Source organism: Oncorhynchus tshawytscha, linkage group LG14, assembly GCF_018296145.1.
Source record: "Oncorhynchus tshawytscha isolate Ot180627B linkage group LG14, Otsh_v2.0, whole genome shotgun sequence".
NCBI lineage: Eukaryota > Metazoa > Chordata > Actinopteri > Salmoniformes > Salmonidae > Oncorhynchus > Oncorhynchus tshawytscha.
The window spans coordinates 35,834,475-35,861,718 of record NC_056442.1 but is presented as its reverse complement, the minus strand read 5'-3'; the positions used below and the strand labels follow the sequence as shown (position 1 = coordinate 35,861,718).

At 42.1% G+C, this 27,244-nt stretch overlaps 1 protein-coding gene across 2 annotated transcripts in view; it reads right to left on the bottom strand.

The window, feature by feature from the left end:
* LOC112267122 (leucine-rich repeat and fibronectin type III domain-containing protein 1) overlaps positions 1 to 27,244 on the bottom strand; it is a 132,922-nt gene that overhangs the window by 51,743 nt on the left and 53,935 nt on the right. For both annotated transcript variants that reach the window (XM_024445213.2, XM_024445212.2), the window contains exon 2: positions 17,484 to 17,537. The gene's annotated coding sequence lies outside the window, so the exon portion shown is untranslated. The remainder of the gene's footprint in view (positions 1 to 17,483; positions 17,538 to 27,244) is intronic.

The following is a 27,244-nucleotide window of genomic DNA, read 5'->3' as shown; positions in this document are numbered from 1 at the left end:
TGAGGCAATCTAAGTGAGTTTGGCTGTGGGTCAAAGGATAGTGTTGTTCACCACACAGTGAAACATGGGTACTGTGGAGGAGACTGAGCAACAGCTGGGGATGGTGCAGTAAACCACTGAGAGGATGTCACTTACAGTGCAGCATTAAGATGATTCATTGAAGTTAACATGCTTGGTTCCTCAAGCTTCAACACTTGAAACCTGACAAGCATATCTGATGAAAGGTCAGTTCACTCCAATTTATTTGTAGAAAGGAGAGGACACGAGGTGACATGAGTACAGGGGGAATTTAATCAACCTGCTATCCAGATGCTTTAGTCAGGTTCTGCTCTACAAGCAGACTGTTTCAGCGTGAGATGCACATCTGAACATGGCCACTGGTGCATGGCTAATGACCAATAAAGGAATCCTGCACATATTACCATGACAACTTTTAGCAGAACACTGTTTTGGTTGTCAAGGGAAGTGCATATCAATGATTTAAATGTACATTATATGGCTAATTGGGGGCGCTGTGTTGAAGCCACCGTGCCTCCATCTTGGCACTCCCCCACCATTGTAAAACATTTTTGGGAAGCTATAGGAAAGCATTTATTAATATCTACATTCATTTTTGCCACACATGTACTACATTACAGACACCTTAATGCATACTTTTAAATTATATCATGTGAGCTAAAAATAAAAAATATATACAAATATTTTCCTTAAAGTACTATTTTATTTTTCTATTACTGATGTTACTGTCCCCACTACAACCAATAGTTACGTAATACATGTAATGTTGTCCTTTAATTGAACTACTGTCAAATTAAATGTATTCCTATGGAGTCCTTCTCCTAATGGGGAGAGCCAATATCTTCGACCGGTGGCTTCGAAGCCTCTCAATGGCCAATACATAGTATTAGCAATCCAGGGTTTATATACAGTGCCTTCAGAAAGTATTCATACCCCTTGACTTGTACATTTTGTTGTGTTAAAGCCTAAATTCAAAATGGTTTCTAAAAAAAATCTCACCCATCTACACACAATACCCCATAATGAGAAAGTCAAAACATGTTTTTAGAATTTTTTACAACTATATAAAAAATGTAATACAGAAATATATTGTTTACATGAATATTCACACACCTGAGTCATTACATATTAAAATCACCTTTGGCAGCGATTACAGCTGTGAGTCTTTCTCGGTAAATCTCTTAAGCACTTTGCACACCTGGATTATACAATATTTGCACGTTATTATGGTTGTTGATTGGTTGTTGATCATTGCTAGACAGCGAGTCTTGCCATAGATTTTCAAGCTGATTTAAGTCAAAACTGTAACTACGCCACTCAGGAACATTCAATGTTGTCTTGGTAAGCTCCAGTGTATATTCGTATTAATTTCTAACAATTTCTAAAAACATAATTCCACTTTGACATTATGGGGTATTGTGTGTAAGCCAGTGACACACAATCTCAATTGAATCCATTTAAAAATCTGTCTGTAACACAGCAAAATGTGGAAAAAGTCAAGGAGTGTGAATACTTTCTGAAGGCAGTGTACATCATTGGTGCATACAGATGTAGGATCTGCACAGCAGGAAATGCAGACATGAAGTGTATTCAAGGTTTAAAAAGGCTTATATCATTTGTAATTTCCACTTTAAAATGTCCATTATTTATAATCCACATAATAATTCACATTTCATGTTGCTGCAGGATTATTTTCCTGCTGTAGCACACTGGCTCAAATTAAGACACAGCCAAGGAGGGATCAGACACATTTTCAGATTGGATGCTCTCTGTTAAACACATTTTGAATTCCAGCTTTTGATGCATTTTTTAAAGAGATTTTTCTGTAAATATACGTCAATGATGGAGCAGCAATTACCAATAATGGGGAAATGTGTGTGAAACACTGGGCTCCTTCCTCACCTTGGTCTTTTGGAAAAGGATTTAAGCAGTCAGATAGAGTCACAGTAGCAAAGTGATTAGAGGCAATATCGATCCATGTCTTTGGGTAACTTCTCTGTTCAAAGTGAATGGACTACACCTCAATTTGTTTCTTTAGCCCTCCCGATGACTGCATATTTTCCTAAAGCTATTCAACGACAAACAGGATTTAAAAACTGCTCAGCGGCCGTCAGTCGAGCATAGAATGGGATAATGGTTGTCAGCATCAAGGGACTTATTTCTCTACATATGATCCCAGGCAAAACTATTACACCTATAATCATATGATCATATTTTTTTTTAAGTGATAAAGTGCTTGTGACAATTTTACGACCTGTAGTGACTTCACAATGCAGGCCTTACCAGATGGAGAGGAAGGTATTTCACCAAAGCAATAGTGTGCTAGATAAAAAAAATTGTTACTTGAAATGTTTGGGCACCACAACCAGTAGTTAGTATCACATCATAGATTGAATGCACTGTGTATGATAGACTATCACAGGCAGGTACAGTAATTTAAGTACGTGTAAAGGCTGTGGATGATTAAATTTGCACATCAAATGGAGGCGGCTACCTGCTTGCTAACAAATACCCAAATACAGTTGACGTCGGAAGTTTACATACACTTAGGTTGGAGTCATTAAAACTCGTTTTTCGACCACTCCACAAATGTCTTGTTAACAAACTATAGTTTTGGCAAGCCGGTTAGGACATCTACTTTGTGCAGGACACAAGTCATTTTTCCAACAATTGTTTACAGACAGATTATTTCACTTGTAATTCACTGTATCACAATTACAGTGAGTCAGAAGTTTACATACACTAAGCTGTCTTTAAACAGCTTGGAAAATTCCAGAAAATGATGTCATGGCTTTAGAAGCTTCTGAAAGGCTAATTGACATCATTTGAGTCAATTGGAGGATTACCTGTGGATGTATTTCAAGGCCTACTTTCAAACTCAGTTAATCTTTGCTTGACATCATGAGAAATTCAAAAGAAATCAGCCAAGACCTCCACAATTGTAGACCTCCACAAGTCTGGTTCTTCCTTGGGAGCAATTTCCAAAAGCCTGAAGGTACACGTTCATCTGTACAAACAATAGTACGCATGTATAAACACCATGGGACCACGCAGCTGTCATACCGCTCAGGAAGGAGACACTTTCTGTCTCCTAGAGATGAACGTACTTTGGTACTTTGGTGAAAAGTGCAAATCAATCCCAGAACAACAGCAAAGGACCTTATGCTGGAGGAAACAGGTACCAAAATATCTATATCCACAGTAAAACGAGTCGACATAACCTGAAAGGCCGCTCAGCAAGGAAGAAGCCACTGCTCCAAAACCGCCATAAAATGCCAGACTACAGTTTGCAACTGCACATGGGGACAAAGATCTGACTTTTTGGAGAAATGGCCTCTGGTCTGATGAAACAAAAATAGAACTGTTTGGCCATAATGACCATCGTTATGTTTGGAGGAAAAAGGGGGAGGTTTTCAACCCGAAGAACACCATCCCAACCGTGAAGCCCGGGGATGACAGCATCATGTTGTGGGGGTGCTTTGTTGCAGGAGGGACTGGTGCACTTCACAAAATAGATAGCATCATGAGGTAGGAAAATGATGTGAATATATGGAAAAAAACATCTCAAGACATCAGTCAGGAAGTTAAAGCTTGGTTGCAAATGGGTCTTGCAAATGGACAATGACCCCAAGCATACTTCCAAAGTTGTGGTAAAATGGCTTAAGAACAACAAAGTCAAGGTATTGGAGTGGCCATCACAAAGCCCTGACCTCAGTCCCATAGAAAAGTTGTGGGAAGAACTGAAAAAGCATGTGCGAGCAAGGACGCCTACAAAACTGACTCAGTTACACCAGCTCTGTCAGGAGGAATTGGCCAAAATTCACTTAACTTATTGTGGGAAGCTTGTGGAAGGCTACCCGAAACATTTGACCCAAGTTAAACAACTTAAAAGCAATGCTACCAAATACTAATTGAGTGTATGTAAACTTCTGACCAACTGGGAATGTGATGAATGTGACATAAAAGCTGAAATAAATAATTCTCTCTACTATTATTCTGACATTTCACATTCTTAAAATAAATTATTGATCCTAACTGAACTAAAACATGGAATTTTTACTAAATGTCAGGAATTGGGAAAGAAATGACGACTTCAACTTTATATCTTAAGCATTGTCTCTTCACGAGTTGTCCAGCGGTGCTTTATTAAATGCCTTAGAAGTCGACGTTAAAGTTTTACAACGACAATAAACTTCCACATGCAGGGGTTGTTTTGTATTCCCCTAACAGTTTTAGACAGCTACAGTAGACAAGGAGGCGTGTGCCCTTTCCCAAAAAAGTCAAATCCTAGGGATGATTACATCTTCTCTGGCCTGACCCTGGCTAGCTAGCAGCAAAAAGCTTTCATGATCACAGATGAAAGGACAGGGAGGAGGAGAGGCAGACTTCTGTGCAGTCTGAAGAATACATTTCCTTCATGGGGTAGACTGAATAACTTACAGTATTATTATATATGAGCACTCCATCCTATGCCCCTTGAATCCCCCATCTTATGCTCGCACCATGGCACCGATTGAGGCAACACTTCACTTTATTATTTACATATTGCAGTAATAATCGTCCATATTCTTTTCCCCCTTCACATTCGTTTTCGTATTCCATTTGCTTTTAGGGCTACATGAAGCATACCCAATATAGGCAGAGTAGTGTAATTTATAAATTAAACATTAGGGCAACGAAGACAGAGTCCTACTCAGCGGTCACATGCATTTTGCAGCCATTTTAAGTCAGTCATAACATATAGGAATAAAGCAGAAAGAATGTGTCCAGCCAGACTAAAGCAAGCGACTTTAAATGGGCAGCCATCAGAGAGGTCCTGAATAATTGATAGGTCCTCTTGTTTTGCAGCACAATGAGGAGGCTTTATGTCCTACACAGAGACCAGGGTGTCTATTATGCTGTTTCAGCGTGTCATGTTTATACTCCTCATTTGCATATGTATTACATTTACTTTATTTGATTTAGGAATTTTGTGGCATGTGTTTATAATGAATGCATCTGCTACTGGTTCCTGAGTAATTGCAGTGTCAATATGGCAGGTGTCAGAATCCACCACATATGTCTTGATCTGGAAACCAACTGCTCTGCCTCAGGAGAGCCAACTGCTCTGCCTCAGGAGAGCCAACTGCTCTGCCTCAGGAGAGCCAACTGCTCTGCCTCAGGAGATCCGACAACACGGCATGCTAAGTCTTTCTGCTGAAATGTGCTCTGACAAGGTTAATACATTTCAGCCATTCAAGTTTTCAAAACAACAGATACATGAGATGGGGAACATTTTAGTTTAGCATATTCACTAGGATATGTTTCTTCTGTGGAGGCAGCCATTTCCTTTCTTTTATTTTGTGTCTATCAGCAGCACCATGCTTGTTTAGCTAGCACTGAGCTGCTGTGTCTAACCCCAAGCTCTGGAATATTGACAGTAGCTACAGCGCCTACCAAGCACATTATCCAGCTGCTCAGCTGCACTGCACAACACAAAACCACCACTGAGACATAGAGGGATCGCCCAAATCCAGGGAGAGCACTGAGCAGCAAACTGTGATGATACAGGACCCTAAGACAGGAATAGAAAAGTCCTCCCCTGTGCAGCTTTTAATATTGTGTCATCTTTTCATTATTTCCTTCCTGTTCCCTTGTGCAAGTTAAGCAATTCAAATGAGGCAATTTATTTCATTAGTAATTTGTCTGTTTTCACCAGGTAATCTATCTGTTTAAGGTGTATCCAAAAGGAAAGTGGCTTCTTTTATGTTATGCATAATTATAAACCACCCTGATAAATAACATGTTAATTTTTCATCCAACGCAACCGCGCATTAGATACACATTACTGTAATTTAGTGCAAGCAGTCATTGAGCCTTTACAAACCTCAATAAATTGGACACATCCTTCTTTATGTACATATCATTGTCTATGGAAACATGGCTCCAAAAAGCTTAATATTAGAGGGTAGTTTCACTGACAAACAAAAGTACAATGGAATCCTGAGTCCATGTTACGTGTTTTCTAGGTGTGAAGGAGAGTCGGACCAAACTGCAGCGTGTAGATTGCCATCCATATTTAATAACGAACGTAAAACACGAATCAAATAACAAACACTAACAAAAACAATAAACGTAACGAAAACCGAAACAGCCTATACTTGTGTAACCTAACACATAGACAGGAACAAGGACACTAAGGACAATTACCCACGACAAACTGAAAGAATATGGCTGCCTAAATATGGTTCCCAATCAGAGACAACGATAAACACCTGCCTCTGATTGAGAACCACTCCAGACAGCCATAGACCTTGCTAGATAACCCCACTAGCTACAATCCCAATACATACACACCAAAACCCCAAGACAAAACACACCACAATACAAAAACCCCATGCCACACCCTGGCCTGACCCAATACATGAAGAAAAACACAAAATACTTAGACCAGGGAGTGACAGAACCCCCCCCACCTAAGGTGCGGACTCCCGAACGCACCTCAAAACAATAGGGAGGGTCCGGGTGGGCGTCTGTCCAAGGTGGCGGCTCCGGCGCGGGACGTGGAACCCACTCAGTCAATGTCTTAGTCCCTTCTCCTCGCGTCCCTGGATAGTCCACCCTCGCCGCCGACCATGGCCTAGTAGTCCTCACCCAGAACCCCACTGGACTGAGGAGCAGATCGGGACTGAAGGACAGCTCGGGAGTGAGAGGAAGCTCGGGAGTGAGAGGAAGCTCGGGAGTGAGAGGAAGCTCGGGAGTGAGAGGAAGCTCGGGAGTGAGAGGAAGCTCGGGAGTGAGAGGAAGCTCAGGCAGGTAGGTAGATCTACCAGATCCTGGCTGGCTGGTGGTTTCAGCAGATCCTGGCCGACTGGCAGATCCTGGCCGACTGGCGGATCCTGGCCGACTGGCGGATCCTGGCCGACTGGCAGTTCTGGCAGATCCCGGCTGACCTGGAAGAGTCTGGCAGATCTGGAAGAGTCTGGCTGACTGGCAGATCTGGAAGAGTCTGGCAGATCTGGAAGAGTCTGGCTGACTGGCAGATCTGGAAGAGTCTGGCAGATCTGGAAGAGTCTGGCGGATCTGGAAGAGTCTGGCGGATCTGGAAGAGTCTGGCGGATCTGGAAGAGTCTGGCTGATCTGGCGGATCTGGAAGAGTCTGGCTGACTGGCGGATCTGGAAGAGTCTGGCGGATCTGGAAGAGTCTGGCTGACTGGCGGATCTGGAAGAGTCTGGCGGATCTGGAAGAGTCTGGCTGACTGGCAGATCTGGAAGAGTCTGGCTGACTGGCGGATCTGGAAGAGTCTGGCTGACTGGCGGATCTGGAAGAGTCTGGCTGACTGGCGGATCTGGAAGAGTCTGGCTGACTGGCGGATCTGGAAGAGTCTGGCTGACTGGCGGATCTGGAAGAGTCTGGCTGACTGGCGGATCTGGAAGAGTCTGGCTGACTGGCGGATCTGGAAGAGTCTGGCTGACTGGCGGATCTGGAAGAGTCTGGCTGACTGGCGGATCTGGAAGAGTCTGGCAGATCTGGAAGAGTCTGGCTGACTGGCGGATCTGGAAGAAAGTCTGGCTGATCTGGAAGAGTCTGGCTGATCTGGAAGGCGTCTGGCTGACTGGCAGATCTGGCAGACTGAAAGATCTGGCTGCTCCATGCTGACTGGGGACTGGCTCTGGACTGCTCAATGCTGACTGGCAGCTCTGGACGGCTTCTTGCAGATTGGCAGCTCTGGCTGCTCCATGCAGACTGGCAGCTCCTGCTCCATGCAGACTGGCAGCTCAGGCTGCTCCATGCAGACTGACAGCTCCTGCTCCATGCAGACTGACAGCTCCTGCTGCAGACTGACAGCTCAGGCTGCTCCATGCAGACTCAGGCTGCTCCATGCAGACTGACAGCTCAGGCTGCTCCATGCAGACTGACATCTCCGGCTGCTCCATGCAGACTGACAGCTCAGGCTGCTCCATGCAGACTGACAGCTCAGGCTGCTCCATGCAGACTGACAGCTCAGGCTGCTCCATGCAGACTGACAGCTCAGGCTGCTCCATGCAGACTGACAGCTCAGGCTGCTCCATGCAGACTGACAGCTCAGGCTGCTCCATGCAGACTGACAGCTCAGGCTGCTCCATGCAGACTGACAGCTCAGGCTGCTCCATGCAGACTGACAGCTCTGGCTGCTCCATGCAGACTGACATCTCAGGCTGCTCCATGCAGACTGACATCTCAGGCTGCTCCATGCAGACTGACATCTCAGGCTGCTCCATGCAGACTGACAGCTCCTTGCAGACTGACAGCTCCATGCAGACTGACAGCTCTGGCTGCTCCATGCAGACTGACAGCTCTGGCTGCTCCATGCAGACTGACAGCTCTGGCTGCTCCATGCAGACTGACAGCTCTGGCTGCTCCATGCAGACTGACAGCTCTGGCTGCTCCATGCAGACTGACAGCTCTGGCTGCTCCATGCAGGCTGGCAGCTCTGGCTGCGCTGAACAGGCAGGAGACTCCAGCAGCGCTGTAGAGGAGGAAGGCTCTGGCAGCGCTGAACAGGCGGGAGACTCCGGCAGCGCAGGAGAGGAGAAAGGCTCCGACAGCGCTGGAGAGGCGGGAGACTCCGACAGCGCAGGAGAGGCGAGGCGCACTGTAGGTCTGATGCGTGGTGCTGGTGGTACTGGACCGAGGACACGCACAGGAAGCCTGGTGCGGGGAGCTGCTACCGGAGGGCTGGGGTGTGGAGGTGGTACTGGATAGACCGGACCGTGCAGGCGCACTGGAGCTCTTGAGCACCGAGCCTGCCCAACCTTACCTGGCTCGATGCCCACTCTAGCCCGGCCGATACGAGGAGCTGGAATATACCGCACCGGGCTATGCACCCGCACTGGGGACACCGTGCGCACCACTGCATAACACGGTGCCTGCCCGGTCTCTCTAGCCCCCCGGTAAGCACAGGGAGTTTGCGCAGGTCTCCTACCTGGCGTAGTCATACTCCCTGTGAGCCCCCCCCAAGAAATTTTTGGGGCTGACTCCCGGGCTTCCTTGCCAACCGTGTTCCCTCGTATCGCCGGCTCCTCTCTCCGGCTGCCTCTGCTCTCCTAAGTGCCTCCACCTGTTCCCATGGAAGGCGATCCCTTCCCGCCAGGATCTCCTCCCATGTGTAGCAACCCTTGCCATCCAATATATCGTCCCATGTCCAATCCTCATTGCGCCGCTGTTGCTGCCTTTGTTGCTTCTCCTGCGGCTCCTGCCTGTTGACACGCTGCTTGGTCCGTTTGTGGTGGGTGATTCTGTTACGGTTTTCTAGGTGTGAAGGAGAGTCGGACCAAACTGCAGCGTGTAGATTGCGATCCATATTTAATAACGAACGTAAAACACGAATCAAATAACAAACACTAACAAAAACAATAAACGTAACAAAAACCGAAACAGCCTATACTTGTGTAACCTAACACATAGACAGGAACAAGGACACTAAGGACAATCACCCACGACAAACTGAAAGAATATGGCTGCCTAAATATGGTTCCCAATCAGAGACAACGATAAACACCTGCCTCTGATTGAGAACCACTCCAGACAGCCATAGACCTTGCTAGATAACCCCACTAGCTACAATCCCAATACATACACACCAAAACCCCAAGACAAAACACACCACAATACAAAAACCCCATGCCACACCCTGGCCTGACCCAATACATGAAGAAAAACACAAAATACTTAGACCAGGGCGTGACAGTCCATTACAGAATGCAAGTTGTAGGAACAGCATTTCCCATAAATTAGAACGTAATCACCAAGCTAATGCACCATAATGGGGCATAAATCTGTAGGGTCAATCAAGTGCACATGCAATACACCAGCTGCAGTCATTCTCCCTATGATATACAGTACAAGCATAAGCCCTCTTAGTACAGTGAAATAACCAATGGTGACAAATATGTTTGTTGTTTGATCGTCTTGTTCTTTATGACTTTTTGGAATGTATTTAAATTGTACTGTATTTCCTTTCCTTTTGTATTGGACAGTATCTCTGACTGAATGTCCATTCACATTAATGATGACAGACAGGGTTTATCACTGCAGGAGGTTGTCAACTCAGGAGTTGTGTTGTGGGCGTGGGGTAAGGCACTGACACATGAAAAATGATTCAAACAAGTACTCTGTAACATCAGCGTTTACTAAATTATGGATATTGTGATGGAATACACCTTTCAGAAAATAAAACGAAAAAAGTTCAAATTGATTCACTCTGCTAAATTGACCTTAACATTGACTATTAACTTTCAGTGTGTCCAGTCTGTGTTTATCCTCTAATAGTGTTTGGAAATGATTCCATTGAAAAACACTCACTGGTATAGTCACAATACATAGAGATATGGGTCAGCTAAAACGGGGATATCCTATTATTGGTTTAGATGGGTTTGTTTGCAGAAATTGTTTGGACATGCAACTGTATTTCTACAAATAAACACATTTAATAGGATATCCATGTGATCGTTTTTGGCAGCAAATGAAAATTGGCTGTTATTAAGACACTTTTTAGCTAATTGCTCTGCCAACTACTTCCCTAGTGTGTTTGAGACATGCATGTCATTCAGATAATGAGGATTAGTTCATGAATCCGTAGTTAGGTAGGGGCCTACACATTCCCCAAAATGGCCTCCATTGTGTGAGTAATCTGTGTGCTTTTTGACATCTATTGGTTATACACCCCGTTGTTTAATTACAGCGTAAGAATATAAGATCATATTTGAAGCCTTCAACTGGTGACAACTGAATTGCTGCCAACAAAAGATGTGACAAAAGCTATTAACAGTTTTGAAAAAGCAGATTTTGGTGTAATGATGCCCCTGTACGAAAAGCAACATGGTCTATTTTATAACTCCTAACAATAAGTGCTACCCCTGTCAATTCCCTCCAACCGGTCATAGATCTAAAGCAGCCAGGCACTACGAGGACAAATCGTGTCACTTCTGTCACACAGCAACCCAATCTAACACAGGAAATGAAACTCCAGTGTATGTGTTATGCTGCCATCTCCATATTTTACACTTTGATTTACTAAGGGATTATAAAGGCATCATCAGTATTTGGGCCATTCCACAAAATGAGTGCTTTTTTTGTCCCTTTGATATTTTAAGTATAAATTGTTTTAAAAGCCTGTTATATCAAATGAAGTGCCCTTTAAAATAGACCACATGGAAAAATCAATAAATCCGATTTTCTTTTATATGAATGAAGGCCTGCTAAAGTGCCAAAACTCAACCCTGTCTCTCTTCTAGGAAGATTTTAACCCACTTAATAATAACCATCATTGTAAAGCCCTGGTTATTTTGTTGCTTTGACAAAGTCATTTCTGAAGAGGATTATTTATTTCATGTGATTAGTGATTCATTTACATATGTCCCTTATTTTAAGGTCAACCCTAAATCTATGGCAAGACTTAAAAATGGCTGTCTAGCAATGATCAACAACCAACTTGACAGACCTTAAAGACATTTTAAAAGAATAATGTGCAAATATTGTACAATCCAGGTGTGCAAAGCTATTAGAGAATTAACCAGAAAGATTTACAGCTGTAATCGCTGCCAAAGGTAATTATATCATGTATTGACTGAGAGGTGTGAATACTTATGTAAATGTATTTCATTTTCAATAAATTTGCAAAAATTTCTAAAAACATGTCATGATTGGGTATTGTGTGTAGATGGGTGAGAGAAAAAATTATATTTTATCCATTTTGAATTCAGGCTGTAATGGAACATAATGTTGATTAAGTCAAGGGGTTATGAATACTTTCTGAAGGCACTGTATCAAACATTATTAGCAAACGATAATGCCTTGGTTGTATTGTCAACATTTTTGTCTTTCCCAATAGTGACCCTTAGATAGAAATTAATATAAATGCATGACTTCCATTAAAGACAACAGGATCTGCTTGTCAATGAACCGCATGACATTGCCATATACGTATTATTGACTGTATGTTGGTTTATTCCATATGTAACTCTGTGTTGTTGTTTATGTCACACTGCTTTGCTTTATCTTGGCCAGGTCGCAGTTGTAAATGTGAACTTGTTCTCAACGTGTCACGCCCTGGCCATAGAGAGGCTTTTTATTCTCTATTTTGGTTAGGCCAGGGTGTGACTAGGGTGGGCGTTCTATGTTCTTTTTTCTATGTTTTTGGCCGGGTATGGTTCTTAATCAGAGACAGCTGTCTGTCGTTGTCTCTGATTGAGAACCATACTTAGGCATACTTAGGTGTCTGTGTTTCACCATACAGAACTGTTTCGATTTTCATTGTTTCACTTTGGTTATTTTGTATTCAGTGTTCAGTTAAATTGCATTAAAATAGACACTTACCATGCTACGTTTTGGTCCGATCTTTCATACTCCTCCTCAGATGAAGAAGATCGTTACACAGCTAGCCTACCTGGTTAAATAAAGGTGAAATAAAAATAAAATAAATCTGCAAGAGTAGGTTAAGGACCGTCTCAGTTCAGATCATTTAAGTCCATAATAAGAGCTAATCTGCCAACAGTTGTCGGTCTACAAGGTATACACACAATACAACTTGATAACAGGAACCAACCTGTCTGTGTCCTGTGCTGCCATTTCTTATTCCCCGCAGCAAACCATAATGCTACTAGATTCACAGGCAGAGATATACAGTATGAGCAAAACAGATATGATGACCAGACTACAGAAGAAGATGAATCAAAAAGCTAATTCTTCAGCCTCTGCTAGGCTGTTGGTGCTTAAACAAGACTGCTATTAGTGTGGTGCCAAATGAAAATAACGTCACAGTCATCTGCAAAACCTAATAATTGCGTTCCAGGATTGTCAGTCTCATTTCCTACACTTAATTCATCACTAAAAGAAACCATAATCACTTTCTCAAGAAAAGTGAAGATAAGGTCATCTCTTTTTAAATGACCAGCTTATCCTCTTTCCTGCTTACCTTAATAAAATCGCACACCAGAAGCTCCGGGTTGTCACTTTCTAAAAGCTAATTCAATGAAAAAATACCCTCAAGTTCACCCCTGCTTCAAAGAGCATTAATAGTTGGCATATGGTACCATTTCCCCCGATTGATTTGTCAATTTGCTGCTCATTGAAAAACCAACAAGGGTTTTTAGCTCAATATTAATGAAATATATATATCAGGTCTGGTACACTGTTTCTCTACTCTTTGTTGTGCAGGTATTCATATTCTACTTAAAGCAGGTTAAAATAAGCATACTCTAAAATGAGCTGACATTCGCTTTCTCTGTACTTATGGAATATTGAAATCAGCAGTGCAGGCTTGAAATAACCAATGACTGGGGACCTAAGACACATTGTAAGTATGAGTTTTCAGATGAGGAAGTTGATGTCAACAGCAGCCAAAATCCCAATTTCTGTAAAGGGTCGATATTTCCCTTTTTTTTTATCACAGAGTGAAAACACACAAATCTCCAACAAAATGTGTTTTGTAGGCTATTTTCCATGAATAGAAGAGGCTGAGGCTGTTTCATAGTGAAAAATTATGTAATTTCACTGACCGGTAGATATAATCCAGCCGGTGCAGTTTCTCAAAGTGTTGTATATGTGATTTCAGCTCATTTTAAAATTGGGCTGTTCCAGTCTAGACTGATCAAGTGCATCTAAATTACCACAACTTTTAATTAAACACATTTCTTTTGTGTCTGAATTGTTTCCTAAGTTCCTTATCTTGTCAACAACATAATGTCACTGTCCTTTGTATCACGCACACAATGTTATGGTTGGTTTCACTGTCAATCTGTTAATTGTTCTGTCAGTCTCTGAAGGTATCAGATATGTAGCAGGGAATGCAACTTTCCACTGTGCCTAATTAGTGTCATCGTTAGGAACTGACCAACTTACCTCAACACTACTAAGCAAATGCACCATCTGAGGTATGCCTTTTCCATTGTAAAATAATGTCTTCTGTAATACAACTGAGTGCGTTATGTACAGTGCGTTCGGAAAGATTTCAGACCTTGACATTTTGTTATGTTACAGACTTATTTTAAAATGGATTAAATAAAAATGTTCCTCATCAATCTACACACAATACCTCAAAATGACAAAGTGAAAACAGGTTTTCAGAAAACGTTGCACATTTATAAAAAAAATATAATTGAAAATACCTTATTTACATAAATATTCAGACCGTTTCAGGTGCACCCTGTTTCCATGTATCATCATTGAGATGCTTCTACAACTTGATTGGAGTCTACCTATGGTAAATTCAATGGATTGGACATGATTTTGAAAGGCACACACCTGTCTGGGGAAGGGTACCAGAAAAATTTAGCAGCATTGAAGGTCCCCAAGAACACAGTGGCCTCCATCATTCTTAAATGGAAGAAGTTCAGAATCACCAGGACTCTTCCTAGAGCTGGCCGCCCAGCCAAACTAACCAATTGGGGGGAAGGGCCTTGGTCAGGGAGGTGACCAGGAACCTGATGGTCACTCTGACAGAGCTCCAGAGCTCCTCTGTGGCGATGGGAGAACCTACCAGAAGGACAACCATCTCTGCAGCACTCCACCGATCAGGCCTTTATGGTAGAGTGGCCAAACAGAAGCCGCTACTCAGTAAAAAGCATACGACAGCCCGCTTGGAGTTTGACAAAAGGCACCTAAAGGACTCTCAGATCATGAGAAACAAGATTGTCTGGTCTGCTGAAACCAATATTGAACTCTTTGGCCTGAATGCCAAGCATCACATCTGGAAGAAACCTGGCACAATCCCTACGATGAAGCATGGTGGTGGCAGCATCATGCTGTGGGGATATTTTTCAGCATCAGGGACTGGGAGACTAGCCAGGACCGAGGCAAAGATGAACAAAGCAAAGTACAGAGAGATCTTATATGAAAAACCTGCTCCAGAGTGCTCAGGACCACAGACTGGTCGAAGGTTCAACTTCCAACAGGACAACAACCCTAAGCACACAGCCAAGACAACGCAGGAGTGGCTTCGGGACAAGTCTCTGAATGTCCTTAAGTGGCCCAGCCAAAGCCCAAACTTGAAACTGATCTAACATCTCTGGAGAGACCTAAAAATAGCTGTGCAGCGACGCTCCCCATCCAACCTAACAGAGCTTGAGAGGATCTGTAGAGAAGAGTGGGAGAAAATCCCCAAATACAGGTGTACCAAGCTTGTAGCGTCATACCCCAGAAGATTCAAGCCTGTAATCGCTGCCAAATGTGCTTCACCAAAGTACTGATTAAAGATTCTGAATACTTATGTAAATGCAATATTTCAGTAAAAAAAAATCTACATTTGCAATAAAATTATACAAACTTGTTTTTGCTTTGTCATTATGGGATATTCTGTGTAGATTGATGAGGGGGAAAAAACAATGGAATCCATTTTAAGGCTGTAAGGTAAGAAAACGTGGAAAAAGTCAAGGGGTCTGCATACTTACCAAATGCACTGTAACAACTTGATCGCATAATTTCATTTCAGGATTTGACAAAATGAGTAAGTAAATGACAATTTATGCCAATACATAAGGAAGGTACTTGTTAGTCCATGAGAAGAATTCAAAGCCCTAATCCTAACCATCTAATATATTGTGTGGCCTGCTTTATTAAGCTGTGTTGTACTGTCTGTCTATGTTCTTCCTGTAGAGATCTGGAAAGCTTGTACAGTACAGATTGTGAGCCCCGCCCTTGTTTCGGTAAAAAACTGAGGGATAGGGCTGGAGAAATGGAACCACTCTGAAATTCATAGACCATCCATAATGTAAAAATGATAGCATTAAACATGTTTTGAGGCTATATAGAGTTTGTTTACATTTACTTTGTTCACCAACATTGGAGCAAAACCCTCTTATATTTAGGGTTCTGATGGGGTACGACAGTTGAAAAAAGCTCATGAGCCATTTACAAGTTATATTCTTATAAATTATATTAAATCCAAAAATGGATGTTGCAACAGCTTATTTCCCTTTTAACTTTAATTATTTATATGCATTATTCTTGAGGAGGTTAGGCCACATGCTTTAAGAATGATGAAGAAATGTGTCACTGACATAAAGCTACTCTAAGCTTTCTCATTTTAAAATAAAAGCAACTACTGATCATGTACTCTTAACAACTGGTGCCCATACAGTAGGCTTCATTGGGAAAACGAATTTACCCAAGGTATATCAGGTCATATTACTTTCCGCTCTCATAATGACTTTTGTTTTAGGGCCCAGAAGAGTTGACACACAATTACTTTTCCCATGGCTCTGCATGACATTGAAAAGAAAAGTCGAACACTTAGGCTCAGCTAAAAGACTCAGGCCTCTCAGTGGACAAAAGTGTAAAGCATCTTGCAAAATATAAACAATTTCCCAAATCTAGTCACAGTACAAAGCTTGCATATTTTGTTCCACCAACGCATTTTTTAATATATTCGTCTTGTAAGCCAAAACAGTCTGCCCTTTTCCCATTGTAAATTATGGCTTTTAAAAAAAAAATTACAAGAAAAATACAGATTATTATTGGACACACTTAAAGTAGCAGGAAATGTGACTCTGAGAGCATTGTTGGTAAGGAGCTCATCACCAATCCTCTTTTGAAATGAGTGCATGTCTTCAACTACCTACAATCAATAACTTAAAGCCTGGCTGTCTTAGAACACAGAATACACAACAGCAGCACATTACTGATATTCATCTACTTGGGATCCTCTTTATGGATTCAATATGTCATCGATGGCAGACCCTTATAAAACATTGCTCTCTGCTGCTCCGGGACTGGATTAATGTTGGAGAGAGGTTCTCCCTTGCCCTATCCCAGTTACAATTATTATAGAGCAAATCCCCCTGAATATCTATTACCAACTTCAATTTCCTGAGAGGAATATCAGTGCTTTCCTCCATTCATAAGTTAATCAGAAGCATCTATTGTAGCTATGTATTATGGAGCCATGTTCACAGCAGCCCAGGGCAGTTGTGCTGTTCATCAGAGGGGCTGTTTTCCCTATTGAGATAAGAAATTAAATCTGCAGGAGCAGAGGATGCTGGGTTTGCTGCAGGGTGGCGAGGCAGCAGCTCTGATAATGGAGCCGACTCCCATTGCGCAGGCTGGGATGCAAAAGCTGTGGTTCCAGCCCAACCCTGCCTATGTAAAAAAACACAGTCGTGGTGAAATAGCTGCACTGGACCAGTAAGGGAATGTCGCTGTATGGAACAGAGTTGTGTAGCTCTCTCTGTGTATATGCATGCGTGTGTGCATGCGTGCGTGAGTGTCTGCGTGCATGAGTATGTGCAGGTGTGTCTGTTTAACAAATATATCATTTGAATATCTTTTAGAAACTGTTAGTGGGAATAAGGACAGGCCATTCCATTATCCTGTTTTCTTTAGTTATTATTATCCTGTTTTCTTTTGTATATCTTCATTCTCAATGCCATGTCTCACTCCTTCCTCCCCGGGCTAGCCTGAACTGCAGTATGTAAATAAGGTGGCTTCAATTTGAAAAGGTGGCACTCACCAGTCTTTGTAGTCTCTTCTCAAATGCTTCTCTCAATGATGACTTGAAAGCAGGCTGCAGAGAAAACAAACAGTCACACTTTAATATGCTGGCACAAATAACATTTGGAGAACAATCCGCCGCATGTATTGCGGTCACAATCATAAACAGGGTTCAAATTAAAGTTCAATCTTTAATGCCATCAAACAGGGCTCAGCACAAATGATATGACATTCGTGTTGCTGTAAAACAGTTATAGAGCGCTTCTTTTCAAATCAAATCGTATGAATCTGCAGAAACAAAACCAATACATTTCCACAAGTCTATTTGTTCTTGTTCTAAACATTTGATTTCACTTGAGTGATGTTATTTACCAACTTTCAGCTTTACAAAGAAATGCTTCTGAATCGTATTTCTTGGTCACCAGAAGCTAGCCTTTGTGTCTCTTTTTTCAATTAGATTATTAACCATTTGTACAGAATAGTCTGTACTGTGACGCTCTGAGGAAATACAACACGGCAATACATAAGAACAACTGGTGAATAACCGAAGTGATAGACGTACAGTGTGTCGTGAAAAAAGATCCCAATAATTTATGCTGTTGAACACCTCAGACTATTCACACAACTGCAAGCGGCACAAACTGCTCTTAAAATATCCATTTATCAAATTTCACCCTTCAAATCAAATCAAATGTATTTATATAGCCCTTCGTACATCAGCTGATATCTCAAAGTGCTGTACAGAAACCCAGCCTAAAACCCCAAACAGCAAGCAATGCAGGTGTAGAAGCACCCATCTCCTTTCTCCCTTCTCACCAAGCTGGCTGAGAGGGATCAAGGCAGCTATCAAATACCGTTAATTGAAGGTCCATGAGATGAAGAAAGAAATACTATTTTCCCTACCCACTTTTACAGAGATAGGGATAACAAAGTCCTTGCACCAATTCTCCTCTGTCAAATGTAAATGCCGCAGCAGCCATCTTGATTATGATCTCCACAGTGGTCCCTTATTGGTACCTGCCATAATAATACATATTCTGTGTCCAATGGAGACAGGTTTACACAGCAAACCTCTGACTGACAAAATGTAATCATAGTGGGTCCATCACTCAGTACATTGACATTGAGGTGGGCCTTTGAAGCTAACATTTTTGTGATTTGTCCAAATCCAGCATGATTTGGCAATTCCTTTGTTGGAAAAGTAACATTTAGAGATGCCCATTGGCTAGTATTACCCTGACCTAAGACAGGGATGTGAGAAGTACAATTTCATCCATGCATGCCACACTTCACTGAAATGTCCAACTGCTGTTAATGTTCCCTGAGCCATCCAACAGTTAAGGAATCGATTGATATTCTTCGCACTGCAAGCATCAATAGAATCATTCATACCTCAGCCGTAATCTTATATAAAGAGCATGCTTAAAACCAACCCTACACATATCACACCATTCTGGGGTTTGTGTTGAGTGTAGGGACAGTGTGGTGACAGTCATGTGCAACACTATGAAACATGGTATTGTATGGTATTTCGATAAGAAATGACTTACAGTATAAGTAAGGCAAGTGATTCAGCATGGTCCAACACATCAGTTATGCTCTGACTCATACACTGCCTCAAATGACTTCTTTTCTTAGGCTGGAGTCAATGGCTGATGAAAATAGACAACTTGCATCTTTATGAGCATGACTGGTATGGCTGAAAACATCAGATGTGTTCAGACTCATGCATCGCTTCAAACTATGTAATTTCTGGGACTGGCGTAAAAGGCTGATGATTCATTAGATAAGTAAATCATAGCTGTCTCAGGATGGTGTTTTGTTTCCTTCTCCTTCTACCAGATGTGCCCAGTCTGGGTCCTCTGCCATAATGTGCAACCAATGCAGTCCCTCGGGCAGACAGATACGTAGCTAACGCTTTGTTTGGTGCCGCACCAAGGACTCAGATTATAGTGCTACAAAAGCAGATGCTTTAAACTAGTATTGAAGGAAATGGAAGTTGCAGAGGACATTCCTCTTTGGTAATTGCAGGTACTGTATTAGAATATTCAATTGAACTGACTGTATCCCAATAAAGATATTTCAAGTTCATTTCTTCCTCCATTTTAAGGTCCCCTTTCCCCATATTGTAAAAACTGTAGTGATCACATCCTTGTTCAAACACCTTTGAAAATGTTTACTGAAGAGAAAGAACGTGTTACAGTAGAGAATACATTTCTCTGCAGTCCGTCTCAAACCCCTGTGTGAAAACCTGGGCAAAGAGCTCATATACAATATCTCCTCTATTAGTCAGTCAACCTCACTTGCCACAAGGCTAACACAACATTAAGATGCCAGGGCCCACGCCTCCAACTTAAAGCTTTCTGTAATGAACATATCATATTTGGTCGTGGGCTGTGGTGCCCTGACCTGAACCAGTAAGATAGGGAAGGATGGGGGGAGTCCAGACCAGCCTATTGATCATATTAAAGAACCTGCACCTCCTCTCTGAAGCACCATACATCTCTCCCTTGATGTGGATCGTTATGGACTGTGAAGTATTCATTTTCATAAACTGAAAAGGGAGAGGCGGCCCTATCCTCCCCAATTTTATTTATCACAGGTTTGGCTGTAGGAATGTGCTGCATGCGAAACTGTGAGGTTTGATTGCAGTATTACCTCTGTCGTTTCCAATTTCCTTCACATCGCTGGTTTAAAAACAAAGGCAACGGAGCATGACATGGTTTTCATTAGATACCAGTCAGGAGCGGCGCAGTAACGGCCTCCATTGACTGTGATTTAGCTGATAACATATGGATCTCCTAGCAGGCCTCTCCACAGTTGGCACTCTGACCAGGCCCATACCTTCAGGGTGGCCAATATGACCTCCAGAGAAAGACAACAACCTAGAGCATCCACTGAGATCGGCCACCAGAGAGAACAATTCAAATACACATGAGTTCAGACTCTTCGTAGTTATACAGTTAAGCATGAATTGTGCCCTCTACTGTGGAATTTGATTCAATTATCCCTTTTGATTCCTCATCAGAGCATTATTAGAGTCTAGGCATTGTTTAGAAAATGATGACCCTAGTTAGTACCACTAAGCAGTAACAAAAATATTGCCTTAGAGAATATGATCATATCAGGCATGCTCCAAGAATTTTTGTTGATTATGCGGCTATTTATAAAAAGTTGCCTAACAAATTAGATGTATTTCCAAGTCAGACTTGACCCAAATCATCTCCCACATATATATCAGTCAGTGAACCGAAGTCAAATATGGAATTAAGATGAGGCACTCAGTCAGCTCATATGAGTAATGATTATACACAATGCCATTTCACAACTTTGTGCACCAGTAGACACAGAAGTTTCTGGGGCTATATCCATGGACCTAGGCCTACATGCAGACCACATGTGTGAGAGAGGGAGATCAGAGTTTTCCTCAGTTGTTGATGAGTCAGAGTAGATCAAGTTTGGAGCTGATGATCTGATGCTCTAGTAATAGGCTCTCTCTTCTCCTCTCCCTCCCATTTGCTTCCCATGTGAGTCTGTGATTATGTACACAGTCCTATTTATACGCTCAGCCATGCTCAGCACTTTAACCGGCTCCACATAAATAATCTGTTGGTATGAGAGGAGGGTGTCCATGAAGGATGGATTCTTTTAACACAGCACTTCTGGCTACGACCAACTTCTATAGGCCTACTCTCTCTCTCTCTCTCTCTCTCTCTCTCTTCATCTCTCTCTCTCTATCTCTTTCTTCATCCCTTCATCCCTCTTTCTTCATCCATCTCTATCCCCTTCTCTCTCTTCACCTCTTCATATCTTTCTTCATCTCTATCTCTCTCTTCATCTCTCTCTCTCCATCTTTCCCTCCTGACTGTAATGTACCAGATATAAATCCATGTCATAACAAAGTTAATATTGCTCCTTAATACAAAGTTTAACAATTGCGTGAGAGCATTAATGGATGCTGGTCTGGAGCTGCCAGCCAACACTGGGAGGGCTGTATTGATTGTGTTGAAGTGCCTGGGTTAGGTTGTTGAAGGTATGAAGGTCGTATCAGGGTCAGGGACATTTCCATCTTCACAATGTTGGTTCTATGATCTCACGTCTCAAGCCTCACAACTCTCAGGATTAACTTAGATGGTGCAGGGTATTTTACAGATTGCAGTCAGGCCAAAAGCTTTAGAAAACTGCTCAGTTAAAAAATCCCCAGCAACTGAATGTGTTACCCACCATCTGACACACTGATGTCGTCTCTCTTTACAGTATTTACCTTTAACTAAATTATTCTGTCAAACTCAACTTTTATTTACTTTATTTTGCGTGATTTGATCTACGTTTGCATCTGTTGCATGAAGGAAATAGAATAGAAAACATTTGGCATGTAATATCTAATTCATACACTAAAGTGTAAACGAAACGCTTGAGTTTCCCTCAGCTTTCCAGAACTGCAATAGTTAGCTGAGCTCAGACAGCCTTGCTCAGTCATGCTGGTGGTGCTATGTCATCCAGAACTCTGTGATAGAAACACCACCGGATTCTACATTGATGGCCTCATTTGAACCAAGACCCCCTTTTGGAAAGAGCACAACTGTTTGCTTAGCCTCTGAGATGCACTTGGGTCTGAGCGTTGTGTATCCAATTACTTGCCTCAATATCTGCAGGCCTTGGACAAACAATGCTTGTGTGTACAGGGGAAAATAGAAGAAAATGTCAAGAAAATTCTCTTTACCAAATGCCATTGGTGAGCAACTGTATTCAGCTTCGGTTTAAATGTGGGTTGTTATCACATTTACATCACTGCACTATCTAGCAATAGTAGCCTGTACTAATAACAACAATAAAATTATATTACGTAGTACCAGTCCTTTAACAGTAAGTGTGCTCAGACGTCTTGTCCGTTCATGTCAGCGTATTGACATTCTAACTGATATTGAAAGGGATTATGTGATTTAAGCCTACATGTTTTGCATGCCTGGAGAAGTGTTCCACTTGGATAGGAACAGATCTCACTGCGCCAGTTATCTCTGTCTGACTACTCACTTCCTCCCACTCAGATTATCCAATGAAAAAAAACAACTTTTGAATGCCTATCCTTAAAAAAGCTCGCTCTATTCCTGTGAATCAGAAATATGCGGCCGTGGATGCTCCAGCCCTTTTATGTCACTCGGGAATCTTTCCACATGTCAGCGAGGATGTGCTATGAAACATGGATGAGGTTTAAGGTGACTGGGGGAGGAAAAAAAATGACTGGTGAGAGCTGAGCTGTAAGTCATCAAGGGGGATGTGTATTGTCATCAACAGTAGCTGTAAGTTATGGGAGGGCTTCAGACGGTTTTATATTTAATACTTTCAGTAGTGTTCCGGAATCCTTAAATCCTCTTTGGGATTCAGCCCTTGTGTTGGCTTCAACATTTGATGTGACCCAATGTCTTCCCACAGCTGTCTTTCGGTAGAGAAGGTGCAGATTTCCATTAAGATAGAGAGAGATACTCTTTCCTACTGCACACAGAAAGAACTTCATATTTTGTCGCCTACTCACAAAGATCTCACTATTTTATATCAATGAAGATGTTTTGGTACTTTTGAAGGACAGAAACACTACAGAGATCATCTGGGCATAGTGGGCAGAGTTATAAAACCGGTCGCATTGATGACGTCCCTCTTCAATCAATACTAGACACACCAGGCAAAGCCGACATCCTTCACACATTTCAGCGGAAACAAGATAAAGAATATAAGATTGTGAATCATAATTTGACCTACTTTTTATGCTTGTCATATGTCCAACAGACACTGCTGCCTATAGCTCCAAGGATGAAGACCCATGACTCAGCTTAATAACACGGTCGACATATCACTTACAAACTTATTTCTATGCAATAGAGCTGTTGTTCAATGAAGCATTGCAGATGATTAGGTACAGTACACATGAGAGTTGTTACCGGCAGATTCAAGATGTACTCACATCCTACCATACCCTTGTCTATATATTATGCCTTGACTCTATTCTTCCGCGCCCAGAAATCTGCTCCTTTTACTCTCTGTTCCTAACGCACGAGACGACCAGTTCTTATAGCCTTTAGCCGCACCCTTATCCTACTCCTCCTCTGTTCCTCTGGTGATGTAGAGGTTAACTCAGGCCCTGCAGCCCCCAGCACCACTCCTATTCCCCAGGAGCTCTCATTTGTTGACTTCTGTAACCGTAAAAGCCTTGATTTTATGCATGTTAACATTAGAAGCCTCCTCCCTAAGTTTGTTTTATTCACTGCTTTAACACACTCCGCCATCCCTGATGTCGTAGCCGTGTCTGAATCATGGAAGGCTTAGGAAGGCCACCAAAAATCCTGAAATTTCCATCCCTAACTATAATATCTTCTGACAAGATAGAACTTGCAATCTACTGCAGAGTTCTGTCATACAATCCAAGTCTGTGCCCAAACAATTCAAGCTTCTACTTTTAAAAATCTACCTTTCCAGAAACAAGTCTCTCACCGTTGCCGCTTGTTATAGACCCCCTTCAGCCCCCAGCTGTGCCCTGGAAACCGTATGTGAATTGATTGCCCCCCATCTATCTTCAGAGTTCGTACTGTTTAGGTGACCAAAACTGGGATATGCTTAACACCTTGATTGTCCTACAATCTAAGCTAGATGCCCTAAATCTCACAGAAACTATCAAGGAACCTACAGGGTACAACCCTAAATCTTCAACTGTATCAATGTCTTAAGGCCTGGATCTTGTGCCCTTACTGCCCTCCATTTGTTCCTGTGATGTAAATCCTATGGAATGTTTAATGTAGATGGATGATAAATATCAGCTACAGTTTCAAACCAACTTAAGGCACAACATTTTCCACAATAAATTGTAATCTAGCGTACTGGAATACAATAACATTTGCTAGATGCCAATTCCTTCTTAAAAAAAATATTTTGGAACACATATTGGAAAATATGTATAGCAGTATATGTATAGCATAGCAGCATGTAAAGTATAATACATCATTCATCTGTCAATTAAATTAAATTGCCTTCTGAGAAAAAATATATATTTTCATCTGTTGAGGTGAAGAACCTTTTGTCATTTTGAAATAAATTAGGTCAAGTGTGGTTAGATACAGCCCATTGCACTTCCACTAGTGATTACCACCAACACCCATATGTTGTGTTATTACAGTAAGAAATCTGTGCTATACGGCCTTGAATTATCCTGTTTTTGACCATTGAGAGCAGATCAGCAACAATATTGAGAGAAAAAAGGGGTTGTTGATTGTTAATGGCCCTGGGAGCAGTGAGAAAGCCAATAATGAAACAGCTTTGTAATGTCCTGTTGCACCATGGGAATGAGGCAGAGAGAGCTGTGAAAGGATTTCTGGTCTGTCAAGGTCAATTGTTCCAGGTTGATTTGATTACGAAGGGGAAAATGAGCTTGACAAAAAGCTATCTTAATAGCTGTGCATCAAATATTATTGTGGGATAGCACCGCTATCTGGAAAACTAACTGGTATCTACAGTAGCCTAGTGTAGAAAATGGATTACGTTATATTCATTACAAAAACTGAACCGTGTCGTTAAAGTTAACACCCTTGCCCAGAATTCTTGGCACAGCTGTAGCGCGTCAGGTTAATAATATGTGTGAGATCCTTAATTTGAGCTATCCTCCATACTGTACACTTTTCAGCCCACCATATACATTACATTCTCTATCAGAATCCTAAGGCTTTAACTGAGGCAGCTTAAATAGGGTGGGATTGAAAACTAATGAAAGGGCTACAGTATTATTTGTCATTACTTTGTCATCATATCCATTTGGATGAGAGACTGTGCAAACTATGTACTGTAACCACGCCAGCTTTATCCCTTATGGGAATAAACAGTGAAATGAGACAGCACATTGAGGCCTGGTCTCAGATTGGAGTCGTTCTAGTTTATCCCATCATATGAACAGGGAAAGGCCAGGGTGGGAAAGGGAAGAAGACTGGGAGATATGCATACACAGAGAATAGATCAGTAGTGGACATTCAGCTATCCATGCAGAAAAGGAGCTGTGTGGAGTGAGCTCTCAGGTTAATGGACTAAGCTGAATGGCGAGCCCCGCTCATTAACCTCACTCTATTATGGAGGAGATGGCCTTTCTGGCCCCGGGGCTCAGGCCATGTGGCACTGTCCTCCACCCCGCCCAGGCCAGGATCAAGGCCACCGGGCCACCAGACAGCCCCCCGGAGACCCTGCATGCATGGAGATCCATCTGTGAAGCGCAGATGATGAGAGACTTGAGTCACTCAACACGACGCCCCGTGCCTCACAGATGGATGCCAGATCAAGCAGGATTTGTCTCCATAATGAAAACAGGGTGTTGAGACTTTGTTGTTGGCTGGCTGGTAAAGAGGAACGGGGGTGGAGGGAATGGATAGGTGGTTTGACAAGTGTGTGATGCATACTCCTGTGACGGCAGCAACCATCAGAGAGCTGTGGGCTGTCAGAGATTGATAACCCAGACAGCAGGAGAGGTGTGGCATATACCCAGGCCCCTAGCCTGTCACCAGGCCGGATCAGATCCACAGTTCAATGAGGCCCTCTTTACATGACATCTCATATGTAGTTTGGGATCTGACACACGAGCATTGCCAGGAATCTATTTTTCATTAAAGGTAGATAGATTCCTGTTTGACATTTCTCTCAACATCATTATCACTACATTCTTGTTCGTCAGTTGTTTTCTACTACATTCTCAATGCAAACAGCATAAATAAATCCCATACTTTATTTTGCTCTTACATTTAACATATTGATTTATATATTATCCCCCTAAGGTCGATGTCCACACCCCTGCGGAAATCTAATTAACATCATTTTAAAAATCCCTGAAAAATCGGTCAGTTTAAACTACATATATCCGTCTCAATCCACCGCATTAACTATGTTGCACTTCCCCATCTGTGGTGAAAGGTGACAGAGGTAGAGCAGTGTTTGTCACACCATGAGACATCAGTCTTCTCACAAAATTGTCTGTACCGTCTGTCCAAACGGTTTGGCCTACAAACTATTAGACTCTCACGAAAATCGTTGTGTTCTCCTTTTCGATCTATGACCCCCACAAGAGTCTTGGGATTCATTAGAAGTCAGTACAGCCGATCTGCCAACTCCTGTCTGGGGCGTCCGAACAGTTTAGGCTACACACTAATATAATAAGGTGAGACTCTCTTGAACACGTACAGTACCAATCAAACGTTTGGACACACCTACTCATTCAAGGGTTTTTCTTTATTATTAATATTTTCTACATTGTAGAATAATAGTGAAGACATCAAACTATGAAATAACACATATGGAGTCATGTATTAAGCAAAAAAAGTGTTAAACAAATCAAAATATATGTTTATTTGAGATTCTTCAAAGTAGCCACCATTTGCCTTGATGACAGCTTTGCACACTCTTGGCATTTTCTCAACCTGCTTCATGAGGTAGTCATCTGGAATGCATTTCAATTCCTTCTTAATGCCTTTGAGCCAATCAGTTGTGTTGTGAAATGGTAATGGTGGTATACAGAAGATGGCCTATTTGGTAAAAGACCAAGTCCATATTATGGCAAGAACAGCTCAAATAAGCAAATAGAAATGACAGTCGGAACATTTCAAGAACTATGAACTTTTGCCTGCCCTCGACCTGCCTCTTGCCTGCCCCTTGTTGTTCAATAAGTATCAGAGACTTGAACCATCTGCCTCCTGTGTCTGCATCTGGGACTCGCCCTGTGTTGTTATAGTACGAACTGGCCATGACTGACCCAGCAGA